This window comes from Poecile atricapillus, chromosome 6 (assembly GCF_030490865.1).
Source record: "Poecile atricapillus isolate bPoeAtr1 chromosome 6, bPoeAtr1.hap1, whole genome shotgun sequence".
Lineage (NCBI taxonomy): Eukaryota > Metazoa > Chordata > Aves > Passeriformes > Paridae > Poecile > Poecile atricapillus.
This window is the reverse complement of record NC_081254.1, coordinates 27311794-27330537: the sequence shown is the minus strand read 5'-3', so window position 1 is coordinate 27330537 and position 18744 is coordinate 27311794. Positions and strand designations below refer to the sequence as shown.

General features: G+C 42.2%; 1 long non-coding RNA gene across 1 annotated transcript; it reads left to right on the top strand.

The window, feature by feature from the left end:
• Positions 1-3294: 3294 nt before the first annotated feature.
• On the top strand, positions 3295-17040 carry LOC131580572 (uncharacterized). Its single transcript, XR_009277893.1, has 3 exons — positions 3295-3360; positions 4902-4997; positions 12627-17040. It is a non-coding gene; the product is annotated as an uncharacterized LOC131580572 (long non-coding RNA).
• Positions 17041-18744: the final 1704 nt, after the last annotated feature.

The window sequence follows — 18744 nt, the reverse complement described above, 5'->3', positions numbered from 1 at the left end:
AAAGGAAAGGAAAATGCAGTTGGTGTTAAACTGGAAAGTTCTGAAAACATGGACTTAGTTCTGATGCCAAGCACAGGAATGTGGAAATGTGTATGTCTCTAGAAATTTTCTGGTATCATAGAATCACAGAATGGTTGTGGTTGGGAGGGACCTCTGGAAATTATCTAGTCCAACTTCCCTGCTAAAGCAGGCTTACCCAGAGCAGATTGCACAGGATTGTGTCCAGGGCAGTGCTGAATGACACCAGAGAAAAAGATTCCACAACGTTGCTGAGCAGCCTGTTCCAGCGTTCTGTCACTCTCAAAGAAGTTGTTCCTCTCACTCAGGTGGAACTCCCTCTGATCCATTTTGTGCCTGGTGCCTCTTACCATGAAAGGTGTGAAAAGTCTGCAGTGCTGCTATTCCTTTCCTGTTTCTACATCTTCAAAATACTGTGAGCAGAAAGAGTAGATGCCACTTCTGGACCAGAAAGCTCCTTTTTAAGTGGTAGAGCATATCACTGGGACTTGCCTAAGGACACCAGTGCCCAGTCTTGGTGCCCAATTCTCCATGTTGAGTTACACAGTGTTCTTTAACAGGCTTTCCTTATTGGCAGAATGTTTTAATATCATTATTACCTTTGCCATCAAAACATGTTTCCAGTCACATATCCACATTATCATTTAAATATTTTATATTATAATATAGTAATATAATAATATAATAGTATAATAGTATAATCTAATAACATAATATATAATAATATTTAATAATGAAATAAATATTTAAAAATATAATAAATATTTAATAGTATAAATATTTAAATATGTGAATATGAACACTGGATTTTTCAGAAATGCCTCCCTTCTCTATTCTGGCAGTGTTATGATCATGTCCACAAGCTGTGTGTGTGCATGAATGTACACACCATACTCTGAACAGGAAGAAAAGCTGCATAATGGGAACAAGAAAATAAACTAGTTAAAATAAATGAAGGAAGGATACTGGGATTGGAGAGTGAGGAGTGACTTTTTTGTTAGAACTGGCTTCATGGCCATCCAGAAGCAGCTTTGGATGAGAGGTTGCCAAGTTTGTTTTTTGTCTGCCTGTGGTCTCCAGACTTCACATGAAAAGAGCCAAATGTGAAAAGAATGAAAGATCCATAAACCAATCACTGTTATGATCTAAAAGAGGGAAGCGCTACTTTCTTACTCCACCAGCTGCCATTCAGTCACCTTTCCCCCTTGTCCTCCTCAGCTCTCCCTCCTTCCACGGGAATTGATGAGATTGTTTCTCTGCTCAGTAGCAACATCATCTTCCATGGGCAAGGCAAGGCAATTTAATTAATTTCCTTCCCTTGACTCTGGCCAAAAATGGCTGCAGCAACAGGTCTGTCACACAGACTTTTTTAGTATTCCTGTTATTTTCCCAGTCTGGCCATGTGGTGGCAGGAGAAGGGAAGGCAGGACACCTAAAACCACAAGACCTACAACAGAGCATCCTGGAGAGCTGTCTGATTTGCATTTCTGGTTTTCCTTTCCCTCTACCAAAAATATTTTTGGAAAGGCACCAACTGCTGCATTGTTCACTGTACTAATGGTCTACAGGAGAGGGTGGATTGTCAATAATGTGCTCAGAGATACAGCTGGGAATGACTAATGTGCTCTGTAATCCAACAAAATGCACCTGGTCCAGAAATAACATCCCATATTTGACACAAATGCTTTAAGGAAACCTATCAAGGATTCCCTGGAGCTGCTTCTGTTACTAAAATATGGAGCAATGACCAAGGTTTCAGCTTTGACAGTCCAGATGGGACAGCAGGCAATTTTTTTTAGAAGGAGGCTACTGCAGAACAGGAACAGGTCACTAAAGCTGAGGGATCTCTGTCTTTGGCAACTTGCTAGACTCAGATACCCGAAGCCAAACCTGGTCTCCTCTAGCAGTGGTGAAGGTCCTTCTTTGGGTGGGAGGCTGGACCAAAGACCTCAGCAAGACCCTTTTAGCCAACATTTATGTGATTATTTTCATTGGAAAATCTGTACCAGGAAGCACCAGAAATCTCTCTGACTTGAATTTTTATGGTCATGGCTGCAAAGAGTATCTAACAAAATGTGCCAAGCTGGGAAGCTGTTACAAGTGGTGACTTTGTGGTGTCCCCCACTTAGCACAGACAGAAAGGATGTGTTTCTGGAGCAAATATTACAGCTCTGAAAGTCAAGAGGCTTGGAGACCCAAGCTTGACACTTGTGGACTTTTAGCATCCTTGTTCTGGGATTTACAGAAGCAGCAAGACTAAACCTTTTTGAAAATACCAGCTGTTTGCTCTGTTTAATAGTAACTTTGGGCTATAAAAGAACACACTGGCCCAGGGAACTGGTGCAGACTCCCAGCTACTGAGAAACCTCCCAGCTCCCCCTCTGGTACTTTCCAGTTTAGCAGTAAAAGACTTGACTGTCATTACTAATAAAAATATAAATAAAGATTATGTCTTTATTTCCTTGGTTAGAATTAAAAAAATAGATGCTGTCAAGCGTCCAGTTCTAAAACTTGAGAAAATTATCAGATCCTGTTAAAGATATGTCTCTCTTCCTGGGGAAATTTTGTAAAATGGACTTTCAGGATGTGCAGCTGCAGCTCTGTCTACACCAGCTGATGGAGTCAGGGCTTGAGAGAGCTGAAGGATAACATGTGTTTGCACCACCAGGACTCCCAAGGATCAATGTGCCCCTGCTGCTCTAAGGGAGCAAATAACTAATAGTGTCACAAGCTGCATGTGCTATTAGCCCTCCAGAAATAACCCCACAGCCAACTTCCAGTCTAGGCTATTACCCAGAGCTTGATAGCACACATGCTGGCAGGCTCAGACTGAAGATGGTTCCAGAACTGTTTGTCTCAGCAAGAATCAAGAACAGCGAAAAGCTCATTTTTTAAAAAAAATTATTCTCTTTTACACATTGTCTTTCTGAGTTCTCCACTGAAGAGAGAGCTTGCTCTGCTTTCTGCCATGGAAAAATCAATGCACCAGGAATGCACAGATCACAAAGAAAATGACACTGTGCTGTTGGCAGAGACAATCAGGTCTTCCACTGACTGGGGAAAGGCAGAGGAGGATGGACTGATACTTGATCCACTACACGAAAGATAAAAATGTTACCTTTCCTAATTTGGAAACATCCTTCCCAAACCCTTGCCCTTGATACAAGGCAGATTTATGCAATTCCTTTAAATATTTACCTCCATAACCATGCCTCATAGATGCATTATTACTTTTTAACCAACATTAAAGTTTAAAACCCGAATAAAAGCCTTGCTTCATACAAGAACTTAGCCTTCAGACAAACAGGAAATGCACCACATCATGTGTCTACAAATATAAAGGTACACTTAACATCTCATTCTTTTCATGAAAAAAAGTAACTGAAAATTTGAAAATGCACTTTCTGTGGAATTAGCTTGAATTTAACCCATGCCATGTTTTTTTAAGAGGGAGAATTCTTAATATTGGATCTGGACAAAGATTTGAAATCTAATTAGAGCTCAGAATGACTGCCAGTGTGAAGATACTCCCTTGGATTCCCACCCCATACACACAGCTGCTTGCTAGGGTTGCTCAGCTCTGAGGTTTTAAGGAGTTTTCAGGAGTCCTTGCCTGTTACTGACACCTTGCAAAGGTGAGTGGGCCCTGCTGCTTTTTCATCTGCACCCTGACCTTACCAACCAGTGCCATTCAGGCATCACGGCACAGTGGGCACTTCATACCATGGGTGCTTTGTGGATCTTGCTGGTGGTGGGATCTGGTGTTCCTGGCTAACTTTAGGGCTGAAATAAAGAGCAGCAGCTCAGTTGGCATCAGGAAAATACCATCAGACATAGCACTGAAACATTAGTTCTTTGGCTCAGGCAATCCCAACACTCTTCATGCACCATAGGCAGTGGACAATTGTTGTACGATAGAAATGTCATTGTCATTTGGGTCAAAACACAGCTGTGTATCTAAAAAGAGTAAACAAGAACAATGAGGAAAGAGGTTAGCCTCCTTCTCCTCAAGACTGGTGGTTCTCAGTCTGAGCAAACCACCACAGGGAGAAGTATCCTTTACTGAAGGATGCCGTGGGCTCAGACAGCTCCAGTGGAAACTGCTGAGGTGCTTGGAAAAGATCCTTTCAGGGTTACAAGTTACACAAACCCCATCAGACTCAGAAAGTCCCAAGCTCAGTCATAGCTAGAGGCAGGCAGAGCACAAGGAGAGAAGCATCTCACAGACTTGCCTTGCTCCTTCCTGTCCATAAGTCTTTGCATACAGTCACTGCCAAAAGGAGGGCCCCAGGCTGGCTGGTCCCTCATTTTGGCTCAGGATGATCTTTCCTGCCTTTCAAGGACACACACACTGCCCAGGATGAGAAGCAGTGGACTGTACCGTATGCCTTCTTCCCAAACAATCCACATCACAGGCACACTCCCCAGATTCTCCACATCCTCAAGTCTAGAAAGCTTTGTCATCCAGGTGAGACCTGCTCCCTCCACCCTGTGCTAGAAGAGGAAGGGAAGACAAAATAACTCAAAAATTTGGAAGACACCACCTCTCATCAAAGACTTGTTCTCCTATTTCAATACCAACTTTCAAACAAACTTGATCTATAATTTCTAAACTAAATTTCTTGGGGAGAGAGGTATATATTTTTCTTCATTTTGATAATGTTTGTAGATTTCAGCATAAATTGTTCTGCAGGGTTTCGATGCATCTGAAATTATGCTTTTTTTCTGCCACTGCTGAACAAAGTATTCCTTGGAGAAATGTCACCCAGCTTTAATAGAGATCATAACTCACAGGAGAGACCTATACAGTAATTTCCACTGGGATTAATACAGCCTGGAACAGTTGCCTACTGTTGACGTAACACTGCCAAATGTCTTTTCAGTGCTTTATAAATGGCTGGCATGAGGTTACTTATCAAAGCAAGAAAAGTGATTCAGCAGTGGACTGCTCATGGAGAACCAAAAGGAAAAGAAATCAGGTGAGCCTTTATTTGGCAATATGGATTAAATGGCTCTGTCTAGGCAATACCACTGACTGGAGCAAGGGCAGCAGCTGACAATTAGGTCTCTCATTTTCATCATGTCAGTGGCCTAGGGCCAGCCTGATTGCCTTCTTCAGTTCACACCATCAAAGTGTTTTGCTCTTGAAATTAAAATTTGAAGGCTAGATTTTCCCTGGCATTAAAAAACAAAATCCAAGGAGGTGCACTCAGGTCCCCAGAGGCAGCATAATTCTACTCTAGCTTAAGATTTGCTAATGCATGGAGGTCATTAATGTTTCATGGTGGTTCCATTTCTGCATGTGCACAAAGCCTTTACATCACCCTGGCTTTAATGAACTTCTCCTGCTTCCCATGAGGCCTTTGGAAGCAGGGATGGTTTTCCCTAATGAAACAATCCTGCCTTTTTGTTTTGAAGTTGTTTACATAGTTAATACCCCCTAAAGGGAAACAAGAAAATAGAAGCCTGTATGTAGAGAGTTGCTCCACAGATAAAGTATACAAGTCACTTGGGGAAATAAATCATTAAGTTAGGGTTTGGGTATGTTTTTTGGGGGTTGATTTTTTTTTTTTTTTCATTTAAAAGTTGATTTCTATAAAGATAAACAAAGGTTTGTCCAGAGCAATAGGGAAAGTGAAAGAAGAGACCAAGAAGGAAATTATCCATCCAACAGGACATTTTTCACTTTTCATCAGAGGAACTTCTTCTAAAAATAGACTGCATCTCTTTGCTTCAAGTTCTTGACTAAACATAATTTAGAAGAATAATCCTAGTTTGGACAGACTGAGGGAGTGCTGATTCTAGTGTTTATGGTCAGAAGACCCCTCCTAATCTACCTACATATACAAAGGTAGCATCATTTCTACAGAGAGGCAGCAAAGGTAACAAATGTAAACATAATTTGTCTATTTTCCCACAGGATGGGAAGAGGGAAACAAGATAAACTCTTTCTGAGTGAAACCTTCAGCAACTCAGCCACTCTGTCATTAAGTCCTGTTACTTCCAATACAGGTGTTAATAAATCAAAGATAGGTTCTGAAAGGTAAGTTCCTGACCATGACAGAGAGTGGTGGTCTTGGCTTTAATCCTTTTTGGCCATCTTTTACCTGCATTTAAGTCACTTAGCCCATTTCCATGATAAAACTCAGAAGGCAGTGTTGAAATAATAAATGAAGGTGTGTAACACCGTGTAACTGTGGTTTCTGATAGTTACCATGGTGGTTGTTAAAATCCAGAGAATGAATGAGCAGTCTGTTATTTCTGAGACTGAAGCTCAATAAAAACAAACCAAAACAACACCACACACAGGCAAAACCCCCAAAGAGTTATTCAAAGTATCATTTGTATAGCTCACCTGACACAGTCCTGATACTGTAATTGCACAATGAAATATGCTTAGAGCAAAATGATCCAAATTGCCAGTGTCACAAGGCTGGTAGCAAAATGTCTAGGAAACAGCAGGCTCCTGATGTTTGCATTTTTGAAAGAGAAGCAGTGGAGGGGAAGAGGAGCGGGACCAAGCTGCCTGTGCAGAGAACAGTGTCTTGTTGCAGCAAGAGGACATGGTCAGGCTGAAATGAAGAGAGACACATTGTCTCCAAATTATAGAGGATATGGGTTGATTTTCAAGGTAGCTAAGCTCTCATTTACCAGGTGAATATATTTCAATCGGTCTGTGTAGACTGTGCCTCGTACTACATGAGATCATTTGAAAGTCCCAGCTGATGTGGTACAGATTTTCTGAATATCTCAGACAACTGGAGGCCAAAAGACCAAGAGGTCTCTTGTAGGAGTCTCAGAGCTCCCCTGCAGGGAATTACAACTAAATTTTAAAAGCAATACATTTTCATCTTTATTCAAAATATTACATTTTTGGCAGTGCAGAGTGGGGAAAAAGGCAAGAACAGACAAGATGCTGCTTACTGCCAGCTGCAGGGCAGCGAAGGGAAGGGGTTCCTCATGAGCACTCCATGTGCCCTAGCATGCCAGTCATTGGAAATGAGGCTCTGGTTTGTGATTTGGGGTTTCCTTGTCTGCCTGTCATTCAAACAGCATGTGCTGGCAGTTTCAAATGGTGTGTACACCTTGCTTGGCTTGACTGGGAGTGAACTGGAGCAACTGCAGAGCTCCTGATTCAGCCAGTGCTTCCCAGACAGCTGGCTGGGCAGGTGGAGGAGGCACAGGCTGATGAGTCATGTCATTCTAAATCATTTACTTGTTAGTTTTGACCCAAACTAGCAGGAAAGGGTAATTCTACCTGACACAGAGAGGTCAGGATGGCATTTTCTAAACTTTGGTATCATTTTCTGTCTGACACTGAATCATTCAAAAAGAATGGTGAATGGCTTCTATTTCATGATTCTCAGACCAAGCTGCTGCTTCATGCCATAAGTCACACAGAATCACAGAATCACCAGGCTGGAAGAGACTTTTAAGATGTTCGAGTCCAACCCATGCCCTAACACCATGCAACTAAACCATGGCACCAAGTGCCACATCCAATCTTTCTTTTAACACATATGGGGATGGTGACTCCATCACCTCCCTGGGCAGGCCATTCCAGTAATTTATCACTCTTTCCATAGAAACTTTTTCCTAATATCCAACCTATATTTCCCTTGGTAAGCTCAAGGCTGTGTCCTCTTGTTCTGTCAGTTGCTGCCTGGAGAAAGAGACCAACCCCACCTGACTACAACCACCTTTCAGGGAGTTATAGAAATTCTGCCCTGCTCTCTCTTAGCCAAAATAATTAGTGATTCAATCCCAGCAATACATTTCTCTTTTGTCTTTTCTGGAGATCCCAATGCATTTAGTTAAATCAGTACATTTGTACAATCGGTGCCACTGCCATACCAGGCTGATTAACAGCAGAATCTTGCACTCAAAGCAGGGATGGATATTACCCACTGCTATATCCATTTTCCTTGCCATGGTATTTGCAAAACTGCTCCCAACTGTTGAGTTTATGAGCCTGTCCTAAAGAAATCATGGATACCAGCTCCCCATTTAAGGTGTTCCTGAGTCCACAGGGAAGGTGAGCCTCAACCTTTTTCATGCCAACACTGTTCATGTCAGGGCCAGGGATGGCACAAACCAAAACAAATTGGCTGGGAGTCATCATGCTTCAGTGATATTAGAGCAACTGTGTTAATATGCAGCATCTTGCCCTAAAACTTGGCACATCCACTTTTTCTATATGGCCTTTACAATTCCCATCGGATAATGGTAAACCATTTTCAGTTGGCAAGGAGTTAAATTAAAGCTGGCTAAGCCAAAAAGCCATCAGAGTGCATGAACAAAACTTTATGGAGCCTATGAATTCACCAACACCACCAGATGTTTGCCAAGCCAGTTATTATAAAAGCCCATGCAGCAGTTATCTTTGTGTAGCACCTCCATTGCAAAGAGAAAGAGGGAAGAGAAGGAAAAGTAAAAATATGGATACAAATCATACCTTTGTTATACCTACTTATCTTTGATTTTAACATTTTCCACATTCTAATCAGCACTCATGTAAAAGAGCTCAGAATTTTTTTGTGGGGCCCTTTTTGTAAGATATTTTTCCTCCCAATAAGGAAATATTCCAGATTGTGGTTATTGAATGACAAGGAATATTGTGCACAGGTAATATCTAATTATCAATAATTGAACAATAGGGAGGATTACTACGTTTTCATCAGAAAGGGTTTACAGCAGAAAATTTTTAATTGTGGGCAAAGCTTGTAATTCAGGGCTCACAGTTTACACCTGCATGTGCTGGGTGACTAAAGAGCACAGGCTGGTCTGTCAAGTAGTGATTCATATTTTTTTCTCTGTTGGGGGAAGGAAAGCTAAAGATCAACTTTTAAAGTATGCAATGAGCGTTTACCGAAGGCAAAAGAAGTACTAAGTCTTCCATTTCCATACCAGATGTTCCCATTAAACAGTCATCCTCAAAAAGCTCAGCTCATGTGGAATGAGAGAGGTCCAGAGTTCAGAAGGGGGAAACAGACAAAAAAGTTAACTTGTGAAATAAGGGCAGGTGCTGAAGAGATCATTCCCCGTTTTGGCCGAGTACACCCAGCACTGCGAGGGCTCAGAGCCAGGGCTGGTATAACCCAGTGCAGCTCCCTGCAAGTTGGTGTGAGTGACTGGCATCACAGCACTGCACTGATTTACATCCTCCTCCCAATCCAGCAGCTTCAGAGCTGATGGGCTGTGACCTCCCTCTTTATTACCTCAGGAACCTGCTATTACTGGCACATTTTCTGGTACTAGATATGGCACAGGTGGGATTTTTCAGTATTTTCTTATTTGTGCTTTAAAACCTCCTTAGGCTTTTGGAAACTAGGAGGTTTAAGAATTCAAAACAAGCAGACCCCTCCCCAAATTCCTCTCAGTCTCTGTCCTGTTGTTAAAAACACCTCCTAGCACAAGCATAGTGTACATGGAAACTGGTGCTGAGGGCAAAGCTGGGACATCTGGATTAACTTAAGCCTCATTTAATTTTGGGCACAGGCCGAAAACCCCTTCACTTCATTTGGAGCTGCAGCCTGGCTCCAAAGAGTTTGCTCCTGTGCTATTTGCCTTCACTAATTGGTCATCTGCTGGTGCAGCCCTGCTGCTCAGCCAGCACGAGACCAAACCACACAGCCACAGCTACTTTTTGCCCAGCATTGCTTCATAATTTAGGGAGAAGGAAGGATATTCAAATCACAGAAATGTGATTTCTCATTGGGCCTCTCACAATCTGTTTCTTCAAACAGGTAAATCGAGTTTAAACCCCAGTCTTCTTTTCTGAACTTTACAGCAGCAAGAGGGAAAAGGTTTGCTAGTATTATGATTGGAGTGAGGAAACCAGATAAACTGCCTTTGCTGAATTGTCAAGAACAAGGAAGAGATGTGTAAAGGCCCTTTATGTTTTCTAAAAATACATTTCTCTCCATCACCATACTAAACTGGTTCCATTTAATCTGAAATGACAATAACAAAGAGACTATTTTTATTTCCCTGGCCATTTTATCATTATTTCATCCAGTTTTCCTGAACTTCGGTGAGGATTTTAGATACGGTTTCCCTCTCCCAAGCTCCCCTCAGTTCATCTCCACATGCCCTTGGCAAATTAGAACTCAGCCCTTCTCAAACTGCAGTGGTCCAAGGCAGGTTGCTGCAAAATGACACATGGCTCAGTGCAGATCATCAAACACTCCTTGTTATGGAAAAAACAAGGATTGGTTGGTGCTTAAATATGGATGTTAACTGTGAAGCAGGGAGCACGGTGCCTGAGAATGCTATTCCACTGTGCTCCCTGCTTCACAGTTAACATCCATACCTAAACACCAGCACAGGCAGAGAAATGCACTTGTGGATCATGATGGGAGCACATGGCTGAGAAGGCCTGGAGGGCTCTGTGTGGCTGTGTACAGAACCAGCTCTGCAATGGAACACCCTGTGTCTGGAGTGCTAGCAAAGCAAACAGCTGTGCAACAGCATCTGACATCCTTAGATGATATTTTTGCATTATGTTGGTGCTGCTGTCATCCTATCCACTATTTGGTAGTCTTGCATCCACAAATGCACAACAAACTTGGTGAAAATGTTGTCTCTATCTAAGAGTTAGTCTCTGTCATGAAACTGAACTCACACCTCACAGGCCACAAGGAGCAAGGGGATTTCTGTCCACTGAGTTCCCTCCTGCTGAAGGTCACAGCAGCATTTTGCAGACTGGGACACTAGCAGCTTGCACCCACATCAGCACCTGTGACACAGGTATGAGAGAGGGCCTCAGCACTTCTCTCCTGTCATGAATTTGAGGCCCCTTGGTGTGAACTGGCTCTTTTAATGCATTTCAAAAAGATTGAGAAAAAATTAAGCCCCTGTGTGTCAAATGTAAAATGAGCCAAGATCCACATCATCAAGAGCCACTATAGGAAAGCCAGGACACATGCAAGCCCTTCTCACTGTCCCATCTCAGTGAGTTTGAAGTTGATGCCACCAGGTTTGTGCCCTGGCACAGGATCACCAGAGACAGCCCTTCCTCCCCTGCAGTGGTAAGGAAAGGGGTGACAGCTGAGACTGCTCAGAGCAAGGCTGTGCCATATTCTGCATGCTGCCACCTCAGTCTGCCTGGCACTGGCACTCTGGTCTCATTGCTGACCCTGCACCCCTGTGCAGAACCTAAAAATGGCTTTGTTTTCCCTCACACAGATGGCTGGGCAGTGGAGCCTCCCTACATCTTTGCCTCAAGACATCACAGTACATCTTCCAAAGGACATGTCTCACCTGTGCACATTAAACACACAAAATTCACTTTAAAACATCTTTCTTTGCACTTCATATGTTACTGGGGCAGCAAAGGTCTCCCCTGCAGCTCCAAAAAGCAGTGAGCCAGGGTGGGCAGTCAGTCCCCCTGCACTGAACCTGCAGCACCACGCTCTGCCCTGCTCACTTCAAAGCTGGGCACCCACAGAACAGACATCAGGAACTGTGAGCTGGTGTAGGAACCAGCACAAACCAAGAGTGATTCCCTCTCTGAACAAGCACTAAGAACCAGAGCAAGAAAATGTCACTTGTTGCCCTGGTACTTATGGGGCAACACAGTACTCAGGGAAGATTTTATGGATCACATCTCAGCTCCTTATCTCTTGTTCAAGCTGTTGACAATGGCAATGGAGAACATATTGCTTTAAAAAAAAATAAAAATCTGCTAGAGCTTTTGCTGTCAAGTAGGTCTCTTAAACCCCATGGGTAATGTTCTCAAATGACAAAGCTGCTCTCCTTTTTGGCAACGGTCTTTTATCAAGCAATACAGCAGCACATTTTCAATCATCTCTGTATCACAATGAAGAGACAAACCCTGTTAGCGTTCTTCTCCGAAAATCATAAAATGCGGTGGCTCGGTACACCTAGGGACTAGGCTGGGCTTTGAGCTTCCATGAATCTCAGCAGCAGCCAGAGAAATGTAATTCAATCTTTTTAACTTGGTGATATATATTCATGTCAGTGGCTTTAAGATAAGGAAAAGACTTTAGCTGAAGAATGAAACTTTTGATGAATAACTGAGAGTACAATGAATAATGTACAAATATTTCTTTCCTCTCAGTCAAAATGATTCCAGATACTTTTTCATTTTAATCCCTGTTGTATTCTTCATTAAAAAAAAAAAAAAAAAAAAACACAACAAAAAAACCTGAAGAAATGAAAGGGGAAGAGAAAAACTCTGTTTTTAAAGGCATTTGAGTTCTAAAAGAAGAGCTTCTAAAAGAAGCCCTCCTGATTGTACTGAAAGATATTTTTATGGTTTCTTTTTAACTGCTAGAAAACAGAAGATTGTTTGGGTACTGGCAGTAATAGTACTAAAGATGGGTTACCATGAAAACCTCAGCCCTACCTGTTCATGCTCTGCACAAAATGTGGGATTTATCAGAGAAAAATGTCTGCCTTTACCCAGGAGGTATTTTTCATCAAACAAAAAAATGTAACGGTTACAAACATTTTCTTCCCTTGCAATTTCATTCTTCTGTCATGGCTAAAATGTGATGAGACCAACATATATAAAGGTAGCACAGTTTCTACAGAGAGGCAACAAAGGCAACAAATATAAACATAATTTGTTTGTTTTCCTACAGGATGGGACGAGGGAAACAAACTGAGGACTAGCTCAGAGTCCTGCCCATTTCTTCACAGGTGACATCAAAGCCTGGCCTAAGATGCTTTCAGCAGAAGGGTGTCCTTGACCTGCAGGTGGACACAACACATGATGGTTTTTAACCCTCAGAAGGATGGAGGTCACATTGCCTGAACCGTTTTGAACTTAAATCTTGTGGTGGTGAAGTAAAGATGCTAAAGATGGCCACCCTCAACACCCAGATTTTTCCTTTTCCACACCTTTGAATTAACAAGGGTGAATTTCACCTCCCCACTAACCTGGCTGCATAGGTGGAAATTTCTGAGCAGGATTACAAGCAAGTTAGAAAGGCAGAGAAGTAGGTGGTGGTGCAGGAGGTGAAAGCAAGCAGCTAACCAGGAAACCAAACCATAACACAGCCATAGGAAAGTATCTGACTATGAAAAACAGACAAATGCAATTGGTGATGTCAGTTCCTACTACAGCAGGAGGAGCAGACCCACTGCAGTGCTGCAGCCAGGAAAACACAGACCAGAGCAGACTGGTGCACGCTGTGTAGAAAGTGTTACCAGGCTCATGCAGCAAAAATACCATTTAATTGCAGGCCTCAAGGAAATGACTATATTGTCCATGCTTGACCTCAATTCCACTCCACAGAGCTCAGAGTAAAGCCAAAACTGACCTTCAGAAGTTTCTGGAGCAATTCCACTCCTACCATGCACAAGTTTCCATCCCCTCTGATTTATGGAAGTCAGGCATATTGTGAAACACATTATATAAAATTGCTGGAAGGAAAAATTAAGGAAAAAAAGTTTGCTGGAGCCAACAAAGGTACAAAAACCCCTTACTGAATGGAGTTTTTCCTCTGTAAATGATGTTTTGTTTGAAGTTGGTCTCTGGAGGGGTAAAAGTCGGTTAACAAAGTATTTTTCTGAAACGAAGATGAGGGAAACACTTTTTAAAATACCACACATGGGAATAAAACCCTTTACTTCCAAGCACATTGAGGATGAAGTGGGTCACTGTATGCTTTGATTCACTGACTTGTGTCCCCTGTAATCACACAATGTATGAGCACAGTAGATGCAGAGGCACCAGTCTACTTGCTGGTCCAGGACCGTGGCAATGGCTGGTTCTTGATATGCAATAGAAAGATTTGCTCACTGAATGGCCTGAAACTGAACAGAGGAGGATTATTTTCAAAGTCAGATTCACACACATTGAGCACTAACCTTATTGTCTGCAATAGCCTCAAGTACTACAGATTTGGGGAGTGAAGCAACCAAATTGTCACTTAGCCTTCAATCTTCATTGGCTGGGGTGGCCTTGGGGCTCTGCAGGTATGTTGGCAGGCTCCTAGGCTGTCTATCAATCCACCCACTTCAAACATAAGAAGGTTTTTTGTATAACAGGAGTGATACTGCTGTTGCCCAGGCTAAGGAAGTAACAGAGGTAAGGAAATCAGGGAGCCAGTCTCCTAGGGCATCCTGGTGATCGGGAAGCAGAGAAGGTTTTCTTCCAAATGGGGTCTTAAATGATGAACATCTTCTCTGGAGAAATTTTGAGAAATATCCTTAAGGTTGGACTGTGCTTGAGACAACATTTCCATTGTTTAAGGATGACAGGAAAAACCAGAGTTTCTGAAAGTCACATTTTAAGTCAGTGTTAGAGGTTAGGGACCACGTGCAGGTCTCTGCAATGGCAAAGCAGTTCCCTACACACAAAGGCCTTTCCAAGCTTTCCCACTTCCCAAGAATGTTGTGCTGAGAATCCAGGGCATTTTCCTCTAAAACTGTTTATGTGTGATTTATAGCCCAAAGACAAGCAACCAGTTTGCCCCCCAAACTTTTCAGTGGTGCTTGGATTAAAATTTTTCAGGCTATATTAAGGTCTAGGGTATTGATTTATTTTTGTGAATTCATTTTCCTTTTCCTTGTCACAGCTTTCACAGATTTATGAGGTTAAAGAGCATGAAGCTAATTAAATAATCTGACTGGTTGAACATCTGTTGAAACATAGTAATAACTTCTGAAGCCAATGTTCCTGATGAGCTATTAATTATGATTTAAAAACTAGAGGCAGGGTTTTACCATCAAAGAAAATCAACAAACCAAAACCCTAGCACCCTTCTGGGCTCAGAGTGAACCCTCAGCATCCCTTTGAAGCCTTTCACACCCACAGTCCAGGTGTCCCTTTTAGGCTCTCTTACAGCCAGAGTTCCTAATGAAAGCCAGATAGTCTGTAGGGAAGGTCCAGTCCCGTTTGAAAATTGTTGCTGTGCAGCAGCTACAAACAGAAATTAAGATTCAGACATGATGGAGCTTAACTGAATCCACTTTAGCCCAAATCAGAAACAAATGCATGACCTTAGGTTAGTGGTTTAAGTCCAAATAGCCACCTAAGTAAGGAACTGAACCTTTTCCTCAGTTCCCTCTTGCTTTCCATCCCCATGGAGCAGCTCTGGACTGACTTAGGACTTCCTAGGCCCAGAAATTTCCACCAGACGGATGTGCAGGAATTTGGTTCTCAGCCTGGCATAGTCTGCCTCAATTTGCTTAGACTTTGCATTGTCTTCACATCTTGTTCTCAAAATAGATTTGTCAAAAATTCATTAATGGAGCAGATAAATAAGTTAGATCAATTCCCTCCTACTACTCAGGATCAGTTTATGTTTCAAGGCTGATGAAAGTACTTTGAATAGATAAGTAATTTGCAGCTGTTTGTAAATCCCCTCCTCTGCTGGTAAATTATAGGGGCTGTGGCATGCTTGTTTGTGCAGAGTGAGGGTGTGCCCCAAGGTCTGCAGGAGTTAATGACAGATCCAGAGGAAAAGTGCTCACTGATGCTAACAGCATCTCCAGGCTCTCCTGCACCAAAGCCACAGGATTGCATGTGCTTGCCCTTTCTGTGACTTTTCCTTTTAGAAATGAACAAATTGTTCACAAAGTAAATATTATCCATATTGTAAATTATTCATAGTCTCAAAGTGCAGTGGGTGAAAGTGGGATTGAAGCTTATGCTGAGACTTTTCTGCATAACCTAAAAATGGAAGGGAAGTTTTACATAAAAAAAAAAAAAAAAAGAAGAGGAAAATCCCTCAGCGTCTTACAGTTCAGTTCAGATCTCTAACAGCCTGTAGACCGGAACTGACAGGAACATTTCAAGGTTAAAAAAAAATTAAAACCATAGTCTCACAGGTATTCCTAACAGTATCTCAGATTATTCCAAGTGTAGGTGATATTATTAGGCAGTAAGGTCCAGAGCCACAAATGGATTTTGACTTTCAAACTTGCCTGCAATAAGCTTCAGACCCTTCAGCCCATGCATGCTGTGGAGGGCTCCTGAGGGAAGAGAAACTTTTCTGTGTGGCACATTTTGGGTCTCAGTCTTTCTGCATCCTTGGGGACTCATGAGTCCCAGAACCACTCTATGATGAGGGGTGTGTACTTGTTGGGACACTGAGTGCACCCAAGTGTTACCAGATGTGGCAGCAGCAGATGCTGCCCAGGTTGACTTTGATTTATCTTGGTTGTCAGGTTATCTCACATTTATTTTCACCATCCCATTAAAACTTCTTTACTCTCCCTGGTTTCTCTCAGGGTCTTTTCATGAAATGCTCATTTCAAGAAGACAAGGACAGGTAGCTACACCCCTTGTCCTAGTCCAGACAATTCCCTTAGTTCTTGATGGCCCATTCACACAGCTCCCTGTGAGGCTCATCCTTGTCTCCCCTCCCAGACAAGGATTTTAACTCACTGCTTCACCCAGCATACAGACAAATTAATATCCATGAAAGAGAATTGTGTCCCATGAACTGACAAATACTTCACAGTGTTTTGTCATCCCATCTTCCTTCCCTTTTCCCACTTCAGGTCCATTTTCCTTACCTGCATCAGGAGCTGCTTCTTTTTCACAGCAACCACTCAACCCATTGAATAAAATCACATGTAACCCTGGGTTAAGCTTGGAAATTGGCCAACAAATCCTGCCTGAACCTTCACCCACCCAACACTGCTCTATCAGGACCCTCAGTGCTCAACACTGGGACTTGAGTAGGGAATCACTTGCTTAAAACTTGAATTTCAATGCTCAGCATCAGGATGTGGGAGCAGAGATGACTCCATCTTACATAGCCTGAATGTGCTACATCTCCTGTTGATTCAGTTCATCCACCCTGAGACTTTAGAAACTTCCTGTGCTAAAGTCATTAAAAGATTAACACTGTGCCTCTCACTGTGCCTCCTGGTCAGCCACAGCGTCCCAGCCAGCCTGGTCAACCTCTCTTCTTCCTCACTCTGCTTCACGTCTGGCTTCCAGTTTTTCTCTCCTTTTTGCTTTCCACGTTCATGTAGCCAACACAAGATTTTAAAAACAGGCATCATCATAATATTTCTGTTTAATTTAATAAACATGTTTCTCCTTCCTTCCAACCATGTCCCCTGTATCTGATTTTTCATTAGTAGTAGCATTATAATCTCTCCTAAATTTTGGTCTGAAAACTGCTTGACATTCACAATTGGGCATTAAAAAGGATTTATTCCGTCCTTGAAGTATGCATGTAACTCCTCTTAATGTGAGAGCTCAGACTGGTGTAAATCAAGACTAAAATCACTGATATCAGGGGGCCTGAAAAGGTAGAACCAGCATAAAGCAATGGTAAAACAAATCTTTTTATATTTATCAAGGGTAAAATCCCAACACCAACAGCACAGTTGCCTTCTGTCCTTCCTCCACCTGCACAACTACATTTAAAATACAGTCAATTGACCTACTAGCAACAATTTTTATTTAATTCAGGAATAGATTATTTTTTTTTTTTTGCATGGACAAATCTTTCTTTTCTGCTCACACATACACATACATGAAACAGTTCCTAGTGAGGAATTGTTCTTTCCTCCATGACCCAAAATAAACTCATCTCTGTGGTCTCATATAGAAACATCAGCAGATTTGTTTAATTAATGTTTCAGGGTAAAGGGAAAAATGTATAGATAAATACATTTAAAGGTTTTGAAAGTTTCATGGCAGCAATCCAGTACTGCTTTCCTTGCCTTTATTTGCTGTCTTTGGGAGAAAAAAGCAGCCCATAAAGCTTAGAAAAGTGATCTGTCTCTGGGTCCTGTCACCTGCCATTTCCCTGATGTAGCACCATGATATACAACAGCAGACCAGCACTCAAGTGATGTATTACAATAATATGTCAGTAATGCAGTGGTGCTTTGATAGTCCTCAATAATCAGAGTACTTCACTGGAGAGAGGGCCAGGGGAAAAGGAAGACCCAGGAAGAAGGCAAAGTCAGCTAAGCACAGCCTCAGCCTTTTGCAGTGTGCAGTGCCATGAGTGAAATAAGTGATGAGTTGACTCCAGGAGTAGTTATGGTGAGTTTTTCTGAGCAGCACCGTATTCCCTGATAGAGGGGTATTTGGCACAACCACGACAATTTCATAATGTAGTAAACAATGCTGATACTACTCTTAATAAAGGGAATAAGAGGTCCATCCTTCACAGAAAAAACAGTTGGAAACAGACAAAGATTGAGCTCCTGCTCATGTTTCTAGGCTATGAAGTTTAAGTGCCTGCACTTGACTTCCCAGCTGCACTTAGCTGGGCTTCTGAACAGTCGAGCACTGGGTCTCAGTGGAAGCTTGTTAAACCACAGCAATTTTATCCTTTGTGCCTGTCTGTCCATAACTTGTAGCTCAGGATCCCATGAACTCAAGTGTTACACTATCATTGCTGAAAAGAGGGACAGACGCAAACATTTCAAAAGCTGAGAGGTTTTCTGCAATGCTGAAGGCACCTCATACATCACACTTGGAGATGGCCAACCTGGTCCTTCATTGCCTGACTTTTTCAGCTTTCTGACATAAAGAAAATCAGAAACAATTGCAGTTTATGAACCTCAGACCTAAAGGAAAGGTGAGCATGCATGCATGTGCATGGGTGGAGATGGCTGATACATATCCAGAGACACACTTCCATGCTCCCTTTTCCGTTTTTCAACAGTCTCTTCTGTCAAGGAGTGAAGAAACTTTTTCTTTCTTTTCTTTTTTTCCCCCACATTGGCACTTTACAATCTCTTAAAAGCTAAAATCAGATAGGTGAGAGCATAGGATTT